The sequence below is a fragment of the Pristis pectinata genome, chromosome 41 (genome assembly GCF_009764475.1).
Source record: "Pristis pectinata isolate sPriPec2 chromosome 41, sPriPec2.1.pri, whole genome shotgun sequence".
In the NCBI taxonomy this organism is placed as follows: domain Eukaryota; kingdom Metazoa; phylum Chordata; class Chondrichthyes; order Rhinopristiformes; family Pristidae; genus Pristis; species Pristis pectinata.
The window spans coordinates 2,456,364-2,469,266 of record NC_067444.1 but is presented as its reverse complement, the minus strand read 5'-3'; positions in this window follow the sequence as shown (position 1 = coordinate 2,469,266).

Below are 12,903 nucleotides of genomic sequence, written 5' to 3'. Positions count from 1 at the left end.
GATAGGGTAGTTCAGAAAGATTATGGGATGTTAGCTTTCATAAGTCGTGGGATCGAGTTTAAGAGCCGCGAGGTAATGATGCAGCTCTACGAAACTCTGGTTAGGCCACACTTGGAGCACTGTGTCCAGTTCTGGTCGCCTCATTATAGGAAGGATGCGGAAGTGTTGGAAAGGGTGCAGAGGAGATTTACCAGGATGCTGTCTGGTTTGGAGAGTATGGATTATGAGGATAGACTAAAGGAGCTAGGGCTTTACTCTTTGGAGAGGAGGAGGACGAGGGGAGACATGATAGAGGTGTACAAAATATTAAGAGGAATAGATAGAGTGGACAGCCAGCACCTCTTTCCCAGGGCACCAGTGCTCAATACAAGAGGGCATGGCTTTAAGGTAATGGGTGGGAAGTTCAAGGGAGATATCAGAGGGAGGTTTTTCACAGAGTGGTTGGTGCATGGAATACGCTGCCTGGGGTGGCGGTGGAGGCAGGTACATCGGACAATTTCAAGAGATTGCTAGATAAACATATGGAGGAATTTAAAATAGAGGGATATGTGGGAGGAAGGGGTTAGATAGTCTTAGGTGCGGTTTGAAGGTCGGCACAACATGGTGGGCCGAAGGACCTGTATTGTGCTGTATTGCTCTATGGTTCTATAGTTCTATGGAAAGACGGCGAGTGAGCGAGTTCGTGTGTGCGTGAGAGAGTCTGTGAGATACGGTGCGAGTGACCGACAGCGTGTGTGTGACCGAGTTAGTCAGTGGAAGAGCAAGTGTGTGCATGTGCGGGAGGGAGAGGGAGCGACGGAGAGGGAGAGAGGGAAAGAGAAGGAGATGGGGAGTGAGGGAGAGAGTCGATAGAGAGGGAGTGGGAGATAGAGTGGGAAGCGTGTAAATGAGTGTGAGAGGCCGTGTGAGTGAAAGGAGAGTGAAAGTGTGTATGTGTATGCGTGAGAATGAGAGGGTGTGTGTGTGCGTGCGAGAGACAGAGAAAATGTGGTATGTACACCTGCGAGAAAGAGTACTATGTGTGCGTGTGAGGGAGAGAGGGCGAACTTGTGTATGCGTGTAAGTGAGCATGTGTGTGTGAGAAAGAGCGTGTGAGTGCACGAGGAAGAGAGAGTGAAAGTGTGTATGTGTGGAAATGTGTGTGTGAGAAAGAGAGAGAGTGCATGTGTGTGAGGGAGAGGGAGAGCAGATGTATATATGTGTGTGTAGGTGTGCATGTGTGTGAGAAGAGAGTGTGGGTGCACGATGGAGAGAGCGTGAAAGTGTGTATGTGTGGAAATGAGTGTGTGAGAAAGAGAGAGAGAGTGTACGTGTGTGAGGGAGAGAGAGTGTGAAAGTGTGTATGTGTGTGTAAATGTGCATGTGTGTGTGAGAAAGAGAGTGTGAGTGCACGAGGGAGAGAGTGTGAAAGCGTGTATATGTGTAAATGTGTGTGTGAGAAAGAGAGAGAGTGTGTGTGAGGGAGAGAGAGAGCAGAAGTGTATATGTGTGTGCGTGAGAAAGAGGGTGTGTGTGCGTGTGTGAGAAAGAGGAGTACTGTATGTGTGCGTGTGAGGAAGAGAGGATGAAAGTGTGTATGTGTGTGTAAGTGTGCATGTGTGTGTGAGAAAGAGAGTGTGAGTGCACAAGGGAGAGAATGTGAAAGAGTTAATTTGTGTAAATGTGTGTGTGAGAAAGAGAGAGTGTATGTGTGAGAGGGAGAGAGTGTGTGAAAGTGTATATGTGTGTGAATGTGTGCATGTGTGTGTGAGAAAGAGAGTGTGAGTGCAGAAGGGAGAGAGTGTGAAAGAGTTAATTAGTGTAAATGTGTGTGTGAGAAAGAGAGAGAGTGTATGTGTGAGAGGGAGAGAGTGTGTGAAAGTGTATATGTGTGTGTAAGTGTGCATGTGTGTGTGAGAAAGAGACAGTGTGTGTGGGCATCAGGGAGACAGCGTGAAAGTGTGCACTTGTGCATGAGAAGGGAATGTGTGCCTGAGAAAGAAGCAGTGTGTGGGTGTGAGTAGGTGTGACAGAGAGTAACAGAGAGAAAGAGAAAGCGAGACAGAAGGAGAGGGATGTTCTGAACAACAGAGTAATTTCTGTTTTACGGATCAAAGAGGAGAGACAGGTCACGACCATCGCGGGGTGGCGGGCGGATACTCGGAGCTCGTCGGCATTCAGACGCACTGCACGGCAACTGGCGCCCATCTATATCAATCCCGCACAGACCCCATATTACTCTCTGCACTGCCCCAGATTCTCCCACTCACCCGCACACTGGAGGCGACTTACAGCGGCTGATCATCCAACCAACCCGCACCTCTCTGGGATGTTGAGTGAAAAGCAGCCAACGCAGGGAAAGACCCCTCCCACCCCGGTCATTCTCTCCCCACCCCTCCAGTGGGCAGAATATACGAACGCTTGAGAACACGCACCACTCAGCTTTCCTCCTGCTGTTATAGGACTCCCGCAGTACGAATAGGTGGACTCTTGATCTCACAATCTACCCCGTCATGGTCCTTGCACATTATTGCCTGCACCACACTTTCTCTGTAACTGTAATACTAGATTCTGCATTCTGTTATTTCACACGCACACGCTTTCTTTCTCACAAACATACACACATACTCTCTCTCCCTCGCAAGCACACACAGACTCCCTCTTTTTCTCACGCACACACATACACACTTTCTCCCTCACTCACACACGCTTTTTTTTTTGCTCACACACACATTTAGAACCATAGAACCATAGAAAACTACAGCACAGAAAACAGGACATTCGGCCCTTCTAGTCTGTGCCGAAACATTATTCTGCCAGTCCCATTTACCTGCCCCCAATCCATACCCCTCCAGACCTCTCTCGTCCATGTGTCTATCCAATTTACTCTTAAAAGAGCGAGCCCGCATTTACCCCATCAGATGGCAGCCCATTCCACACTCCCACCACTCTTTGAGTGGGGAAGTTCCCTCTAATGTGCTCCAGAAACCATTCCCCTTTCACCCTAAAGCCATGTCCTCTCGTACTTATCTCTCCTAATCGAGGTGGAAAGAGCCTACTTGCATTAACTCTACGCCCCTCATCATTTTGTAAACCTCTATCATATCTCCCCTCATTCTTCTCCGCTCCAAGGAATGAAGTCCTAATCTGCTCAATCTTTCCCTGTAGCTCAACACCTGAAGACCCGGCAACATTCTAATAAATCTCCTCTGCACCCTTTCAATCTTACTGACATCCTTCCTGTAGTTCGGCGACCAGAACTGCACACAATATTACAAATTTGGTCTCACCAATGACTTATACAACCTCACCAAAACATTCCAACTCTTATACTCAATACTTTGATTTATAAATGCCAGATTTACACGTTTCCCACTGTACCTCTCACTCCCTCCCTCGCTATCTCCTAGTCTCTCTGTCCCTCCCTCTCTCTTCGACGCACTTATGTTTGAAACGACCTGTCTAGACGGCATGCAAAACTAAGTTTTTCACTGCGGCTTGGTACATGTAACAATAGTAAATGGATTACCGGAACACCCAAGGGAAACCGAGTCAGTATCAGCATCAGAATAAGGTTTATTGTCACTGAATTATACGTAGAACATAGAGCAGTACAGCCCAGAACAGGTCCATCGGCCCACGATGTTGTGCCGACATAGCTATTCCCTTCTGCTTACAGAATGCCCGTATTCCTGCACTTCCCTCTCATTCATGTGCCCATCCAAGTCCTTCTTGAAAGCCCCCAATGAGTTTGCCTCCACCACCCTATCAGGCAACGCATTCCAGGCGTCCACCACTCTCTCAGTAAAAAAAAGTACCCCTCACGTCTGTTCTGAACCGACCCCCTCTCACCTTAAATGCATTCCCGTGAAACACAACGTGCAATGTGTTGTTTTGTGGAAGCAGTACAGTGCAAGACAAACATTACGATAAATCGCAAAAAAATAAATATGCAATAAAAAGAATAACGAGGTAGGGTTCATGGACCGTTCAGAAATCCGAAGGCGGAGGGGAAGAAACCCACGCGAACTTGCAAACTCCACACCCAGACAGCACCAGGGTCGGGATAGAACCCGGGTCCCTGGAGCTGTGAGGCTGTGGCTCTGCCAGATGCCCCTCTGGGAGTTGGGCAGGCGAAGGAACGCCCAGCAGAGGCAGAACGGGAGAAAACGAATTTCACGTCGGCAGGCAGCGAAGGGTGAACACGACAGAACCTCTGGTCTGACAGTCGCTACTGTCGGTTCACCGAATTTATCTTCCGCCTGAACACAACGGCATCCTCATAACGCAAGGTCACCTGTGCGGAGGGGCTTGGGAGTGCTGGCGTACGAATCGCAAGAGGTTGGTTCGCAGGTGCAACAGGTTGTCGAGAAGGCAAATGCAATGTTGGCCCTCGTTGCCGGAGGGATTGAATTTAAGAGCAGGGAGGTTATGCTGCAACTGTACAGGGTACCGGTGAGGCCGCACCTAGAGTACTGTGTGCAGTTCTGGTCTCCTTATTAAAGGATGTACTGTTCTTTGGGGGCAGTGCAGAGCAAGTTCACCAGGTTGCTTCCGGAGACGAGGGGGTTATCCCATGAGGAGAGATTGAGTCGCCTGGGACTACACTCGCTGGAATTCAGAAGAATGAGAGGGGATCTTACAGAAACATATGAAAAGGGTAGATCAGACAGAGGCAGGGCGGTTCTTTCCACGTAGCCTCAAGATTCGGTGGAATAGATTTAGGACAGAAGTTGCTTTACCCAGAGAGTGTTGAATCTGTGGAATTCTCTGCCCAGGGAAGCAGCGGAGGCTCCCTCGTTGAATATATTTAAGACGCAAGTTGGTTAGATTTTTGCATAGCTGGGGAACTACGGGTTATGGGGGAAAGGTCGGTAGGCGGAGCTGAGTCCACTGTCAGATCAGCCACGATCTTATTGAATGGCGGAGCAGGGTCGACGGGCCAGATGGACTACTCCTGCTCCTCGTTCTTATTTTCTTATGTTTCCATTTCACTGACGTTACGCCAGTGACATCGTGAAGGACTTGGCACATTCATCAGCCGTAATGAATGAATTAGACATTGAAAATGGCACGGGAATGTGCGGAGAATGGAAGGATATGGATCATATGCAGGCAGGAGGGTTGAGGTGCCATGAGCTTTTATAGCGCGGCACAGCATCGGGCCGAAGGGCCTGTTCCTGTGTTTTACTGTTTCAATGAAACACGTCCTTCAATGTATATGAAGGAAAACAGGAAATAAACCTCACGACCCCTCGCAAGCAGAGAGAAAAAAGCAGACGCTGGAGGCTGTGTGGGATTTGGAGATGTTGGTTCTGCAGGACCGGAGTGGGAGGGAGAGACGTGACGAGCGTTGGGGAGCTGATATAGAACATAGAACAGTGCAGCGCAGAACAGGCCCTTCAGCCCACAATGTTGTGCCGACATAGCTAAACCCTCATACCTACAGCATACCCATTTCCCTCCATCTTCCTCTCGTTCATGTGCCCCTCTTAAAAGCCCCCAATGAATTTGCCTCCACCACCCTATGAGGCAACGCATTCCAGGCATCCACCACTCTCTCAGTAAAAAACCTACCCCTCACGTCTGTTCTGAACCTACCCCCTCTCACCTTAAATGCACGCCCTCTGGTATTGGATCGCTCAATAACGGGGAAAAAGATATTGCTTGTCCACCCTATCTCTGTCCCTCGTCATGTTACACACCTCCAACAGATCCCCTCTCAGCCTCCGCCGCCCCAGAGAAAAGAGCCCAAGTTTGTCCAGCCTCTCCCGATAGCACATGCCCTCTAATCCAGGCAGCGTCCCGGCAAACCTTCCCTGCACCCTCTCTAAAGCCTCGACCTGTAGTGAGGTGCCTAGAATTGGACGCGATACTTTAAATGCGGCCTAACCAGAATTCTGTAGAGATGCAACATAACTTCTTGACTCCTGTACTTAATACCAAGATTAATAAATGCAAGCATTCCATAAGCCTTCTTAACCACCCTGTCTACCTATGTAGCCACTTTCAATGAGTCATGAACTTGCACCCAAAGGTCTCTCTGTTCTTTAACACTGTTAAGGTTCTTGCCCATAAGAGTGTACTGTTTCTTGACATTAGTCCTACCAAGTTGCAACACCTCACATTTAAACCCCATCTGCCAACTCCTCTCCTGCTAGCACATGCCTTCTAATCCAGGCAGCGTCCTGGTAAACCTCCTCTGCACCCTCTCTAAGGCCTTGACATCCTTCCTGCAGCGAGGTGACCAGCATTGTACGCAATATCTCTCAATGCGGCCGAAACAGAGTTCGGCCTAACCAGTCCGTCCGGTGAAGGAACACAGGCCCAGTGCCGGAGGAGATCACCGATCTGGGCCGGCGCGTTCGGAGCGGACTCTGGGCAGAATTGGAGCATGTAACACAGAACATGGAATAGTAGAGCACAGTACAGGCTCTAGGGCCCACCATGTTGTGCCGACCTATATAAACTGCTCTACCCCCCTCTCTCCACCTCCCATAACCCTCCATCTTTTCATCCACCTGCCTATCTCGTCTTCTCTTAAATGAACCTATCGTATCGGCCCCGACCACCACCCCCGGCAGGGCGTTCCAGGCACCCACCACTCTCTGTGTAAAACCACCTACCTCTGATATCTCCCCTGAACTTTCCTCCACGCACCTTAAACTGACCTCATGACCCCTCCCTCCTACACAGCCCATAACACCCCCCTCCCCATTTTTCTTACATCCACGTCCCTATCTACCAGTCTTTAAGAAGTCCCTATTTTTTCAGCCTCTACCACCAGCCCCGGCAATGCCTTCCAGACACGCATTGCTCTCTGTGTGAAAAAAAAACTACCTCTGAACTTTTCTCCACGGGTGGCTTCTAGTATTGGCCTTCACCGCCCTGGGGAACAGGTGCTGAGTCCGCTCTGTCTATGCCCCTCATGATCTCATACACCTCCATCAAGTCGCCTCTCACCCTCCGTCGCTGCGAAGAGAAAAGCCCCACTCGCTCAACAGCTCCTCATAAGACATGCTCTCCATTCCAGGCGGCACCTCATCTGCGCCCTCTCCAAAGCTTCCATATCCTTCTTGTAACGTGGCCACCAGAACTTGGATTGGAATTGGTTTACTATTGTCCCGGGATACAGCAAAAAGCTTGTGTTTCGCGTGCCATCCAGGCAGACACATAATAGACAGATTAATTAGAGAAAATTAGTGGGTTATGTGGGAGGGAAGGGTCAGATAAATCTTGGAGCTGGTGGTGGGGCAGATACATTCCGGACATTTAATAGACTCTTAGACAGGCACATGAATGAATTTCTCTATGGGGGCTATGTGGGAGGGAAGGGTTAGATAGATCTTAGAGTAGTTTGTGGGGGCAGATACATTCGGAACATTTAAGAGATTCTTAGATAGACATAAATGATAGAGAAGTGCAGGGTTAAGTGTGGGGGGATGAAGGGTGAGATAGATCTTAGAGCAGGATAAAACGTCAGCACAACATCGTGGGCTGAAGGGCCTGTACTGTCCTGTAGAGTTCTATGTTGTATGTTCTACACATACAGTTACATCGAGGTAGTGAAAAAACTGAATGCAGGATATGATGTCGTAGTTACAGACAGAGTGCAGTGCAGGTAGTTATGTGCAGTGCAAGGGGCACTAAGAGGTAGATCGGCAGATCAAGAATTCATTTTAAGCGCACGAGAGGTCCGTTCAAGAGTCGGGATATAACGGCGGGATAGAAGCTGGCCTTGAGCCTGGAGGTACGCCCTCTCAAGCTTTCGTGTCTTCTGCCCGACGGGAGAAGGGAGAAGAGAGAACGGCAGGGGCTGGAGCGGTTGGTGATTCTGTTCACTGCCTTCCCGAAGCAAGAGGGAAGTGTAGACAGTGGGGGGGGAGATAATGGAGGGGAGGCCAGTTTCCGCGATGTGCTGGGCTGCGTTCACAACTCCCTGCACTTTCTTGTGGTGTCCCGCCCGTGTCTGTTCTGCATCGCTCTGTCTGTCTGGTCAAGTCGAGGCTATTGCCCTGTGCACACGCACGGTGAGGTGCAGGTACAATGAAAACGTTGCTTGCAGCAGCATTACAGGCACCGAGGTACAGACAAACGCACACTCTTATGATTTTAAACAAGCGGCAGCTCGACCCCTCTTTCAGCCTTGCACGGATTTTTCATCTCAGCGCCGCTTCCTACACTAACTCCATCTCCCCCTCCCCCTCGCCACCCCGGCCCTTGACGGACAACCATGTATCTGTCCTGAATCATCGACGCACAGAATTGTACAACATACCAACAGACCCTGTCGGCCCATCTCGTCCTTGATACTAATCTACGCTGGTCCCATTTGCCTGCATTAGGCCCGTCCCTCTCTCTCTCTCTCTCTCCTCTCTCTGTCCCCTCTCTCCCTCTTTATCTCTCCGTCTCCCTCTCTCTTTCCCTGTCTCACTCTCCCTCCCTCTCTCTCCCTTCCTCTCTCCCCTTTTCATCTCTCTTTCTCTCTCTCGCCCTCCCTCTTATCCCTCTCCCCTCTCTCTCTCCTCTCTCTCTCATCCCCCTCCCACTCTCTCGCCTCTCTCTTCCCCTCTCTCCTTCTCTCTCTCCTCTCCTCTATCTCCCTCTCTCTCTCGCTCTCCTTCCCTCGCTCCATCTCTTTCCTTCTCTCTCGTTTTCTCTCTCTCTCCCCCCTCTCTATCTCTATCTCTCTCTCCGTCTTTCCGATCAAGCCCCTGTCCACACGTGGGAAGGGAGGCTGCAGAGTGGGGAGGCGCCGAACCGCAGGTATTTGGTCGCTATCCAGGGTGAAGTATTTTCAGGAGAAGTGAACAAATGAGCCTGCAAACATAAGGCAGAGGTTCGAAAACTTACGTTCCAGTGGCCGCTCAGTGAGGTTGATTCGCCAGACGCTTCTGACTTCTCCGAATCAACGCCGCCTCCCGTTTTAACCGGCCGCTGCTCCTGCAGATTGCTACATCGTGACATTTACTCCCAGGGCTGTGACAACGTGGAAGGACATCCAGTACTTCTTGTACTCTCAGGACTCCTGTGATCAAGTGGGAGTGCTCCATGTATCGAGAGGACAAACGTCAGCCTTCGTCTGTTTCGGAACATTATCTCTGACTTGCTTGCCATCAAGGTCGGATGCAGGGAAGATGACGTTTCGACTTGGGCGACGGAATCCAGGACTGGGTGGGGAGGGTGGGCTGGGGGGGGGGGGGAGGGGGCTTCAAATTATCAGAATGGCCACTCAGGACAGAGATGACCGAGAATCCCTGGAACTGTCTACTCATGAAGTTCGGTCATTGATTTCTTTCGGAATGAGAGTATTGTGTGCAGTTTTGGTCTCCACACTGCAGGCAAGATGGTGGCATTGAAGAGACACCAGGATGTTGTCGGAATGGAGGGCTTTATTTATTAAGAGAGATTGGATACGATGGGTTTATTCTCACTGGAGGCTGAAGGGGTGACCTTATAGAGATTTATGAAATGATGAGGGTCACTGATTGGATGGAAGTTCAGAGTCGTCATCCCAGGACAGGGGAATCTCAAGGTAGAGGGCACGGTAGTGTAGCGGTTAGCGCGACGCTATTAAGGCGCCAGCGACCCGGGTTCAATTCCGGCCACAGTCTGTAAGGAGTTTGTACGTTCTCCCCCCGTGTGTCTGCGTGGGTTTCCTCCGGGTCCTCCGGTTTCGTCCCACGTCCCAAAGACGTACGGGTTAGGAATTTGTGGGCATGCTACGTTGGCGCCGCAAGCGTGGCGACACCTGAGGACTACCCCCCCCCCCCCCAGAACACTTGACGCAAAAGATGTATTTCACTGTGTTTCAATGTACATGTGACGAATAAAAATATATCTCTTACATATTTAAGATTGCATACGTAATCTTAATCTTAAGATTAGAGTGGACAAAATTAAGGAGATATGAGGGGTAAATTTTCCATGCAGAGTGTGGTGGGTGAATGGAACGAGCTGCCAGACGAGGTGGTAGATTCAACCGCAAAACAGGCTGACAGTGATGAAGGTTCTCCCGAATTTAACCTGATTCAACTTGCCGTCTGCTGTGACCTTGCAGATATCAGTGCGAGCCGGTTTCTCCGTGTTACACTCGCCTTTTATCAAGAAAATGGAGCTGTTCCCTTACACATTGAGGTGCTCTTCACCTCACAATTTACCTTGTTATGACCTTTCACCTTATTGTCCACCTGCAATGCACTTCCCTGTAGCTTTGACACTCTACTCTGTACTCTTGTTATTGCTTTTACCCTGTACTAACTCAATGCACCCTGTACCACTTCAATGCACTGTGTACTACCACAATGCCCTCTGTACTACCTCAATACACACTGTGCTACCTCAATGCACCCTGTACTATCTCAATACACCCTGTACTACCTCAATGCACTATGTACTACCTCAATGCTTTCTGTACTACCTCAATACACTCTGTACTACCTCAATGCACCCTGTACTAACTCAATGCACCCTGTACTACCTCAATACGCTCTGTACTAACTCAATGTAACTGCACTGTGTAATGAATTGATCTGTAAGAACAGTATGAAAGACGTTTTTCACTGTACCTCGGTACGTGACAATAATTAACCAATACCAATACCAAGCATATCATTTCTCTCACAACACAGAAGGAGGCCATTCGACCCATCCTGCCCGGTGCTGGCTCCCAGCAGTGCCACCCCATCAGTCCCATTCCACCTCACTTCCCTGCAGCCCCCTCCCAGGTGACCTGCCTCCGTTTGGTTCTCTTGCCTCCCAGCTGCATTTGAGGGGGAGGGGTGCTGGTGGTAAACTACAGCAGCCAGTGAGACCACCAGCACGCCTTGCCTGATCACTTGCCTCCGCGGAACTTTACTGCTCTGATCTCACATTCTTTGATTCCACTGACGTGCGGGAAAAATCGTTGACTCCTGTTTCTTGAATATAGTCAATGACTGAGCCTGAGGAGAGAGAGAGAGAGAGGGGATCCTAAGTCAAGTCAAGGTGAGTTTATTGTCGTGTACGATGAGGTACAGTTTCAACGAAAAACTTGCTTACAGCAGCATCACAGGCTCGTAGTTACAAACAACATACAGAATATCTCTTAGCAGTATGGAGGAACAGAGGGATCTTAGGGTCCAAGTCCATAGATCCTCAAGGTTTCTACGGAGGTCGACAGGTTGGAGTGTTGGTTTTCATCAGTCGGGGTATTGAGTTCAAGAGCTTCGAGGTGATGTTGCAGCTCGATAGAACTCTGGTCAGACCACACTTGGGAGCATTGTGTTCAGTTATGTTCTCATTATAGGAAGGATGTGGAAGCTTTAGCGTGGATGAAGAGATTTGCCAGGCTGCTGCCTGGATTGGAGAGCATGTCTTATGAGGATAGGTTGAGTCATCTGGGGCTTTTCTCTTTGGAGAAAAGGAGGATGAGAGGTGATAGAGGTGTACAAGATGATGGGAGGCATAGATGGAGTGGACAGTCAGAGACTTTTTCCCAGGACGAAAATGGCTAACACGAGGGGGAAATAATTTTAAGGTGATTGGAGGAAGGTATTAGGGGGATGTCAGGGGTAAGTTTTTCAGAGTGGTGGGTGCGTGGAACGCACTGCCGGCAGAGCAGGTGGGGGCAGATACATTGAGGACATTTCAGAGACTCGTAGATAGCCACATGAATGATGGAAGAATGGAGGGCTATGTGGGAGGGAAGGGTTAGATAGATCTTCGAGCGGGATAAAATGACGGCACAACATCGTGGGCCGAAGGGCCTGTTTTATGTTTTATGAGGTAGGGTTATAGATGTGCAGGTCGGTTAGAGAACATGATGGTTGACGGTTCCTGAACCTGGTGGTGTGGGACTTCAGGCTTCTGTATCTCCTGTCTGACGGTAACAGCGAGAAGAGGGCATGAGCCGGATGACCACAGACAGGAGAAGAATTAAGCCATTCGGCCCTTCCAGTCTGCTCCGCCATTCGATGATGGCTGATTTACTTTTCCAACTCAACCCCATTTTCCTGTCTTCTAGCCGTAACCTTTGACGCCCTTACTCATCAGGAACATATCAACCTCCACTTTAAGTACATCCAATGACTTGGCCTCCACAGCCGTCTGTGGGAATGAGTTCCACAGATTCACCACCCTTCTGGCTCAAGAATTTTCTCCTCATCTCTGTTCGCAAGGAGCATCCTTCTATTCTGAGGCTGTGCCCTCGGGTCCGAGACACTCCCACCACTGGATATATCCTCTTCACGTTCACTCTATCCAGTTTTTCCAACGTTCGGTAGGTTTCAATGAGATTCCCACACCCCCATCCTTCTAAATCGACAGCCCAGAGCCATCCGACTCTGGTGGGTATCCTTGATGATAGATGCCGCCTTTTTGAGGCAGCTCCACGCTGTTAGTGGTGGGGAGGGCCGTGCCCGTGATGGACGGGGCTGTGGTCACCGCCCTCTGCAGTCTCTTGCCTTTCTGTGCGTTGGCATTGCCGTACCAGGCCATGATGCCACCAGTCAGGATACTCTGAGCAGTGCGTCTGTGGAAGTTGGTGTCACGCCAAATCCCCTGCAGCTTCTAAGAAGGCGGAGAGCCTCTCCACGTTCCCATGAACTACCTCCCCACCATCTACCACTCACCCACACTCGAGGCGACAACTAACAGCGGCCAATTGACCTACGACCTACACGTCTCTGGGATGTGGGAAGGAAAACCGAGCACCCGGGGCTGTGAGGGTGGAGGTGGGGGGGGGGGGGGGGACGACCGCGCGGACACAATGGGTACACGAGAGACTGTGCAGAAGCTGCAAAAAAATGACTCAAGGTTGATGACAATCTTGAGTGGAATTCTCATCCTTGGGCGCCGTGGGGGCCCATCAGAAATGAACCTTGCATAAAGACTATAAACTGGAGATGAAATCCCCCAATTTGTTTCTTTTAAGGACCCCTTATC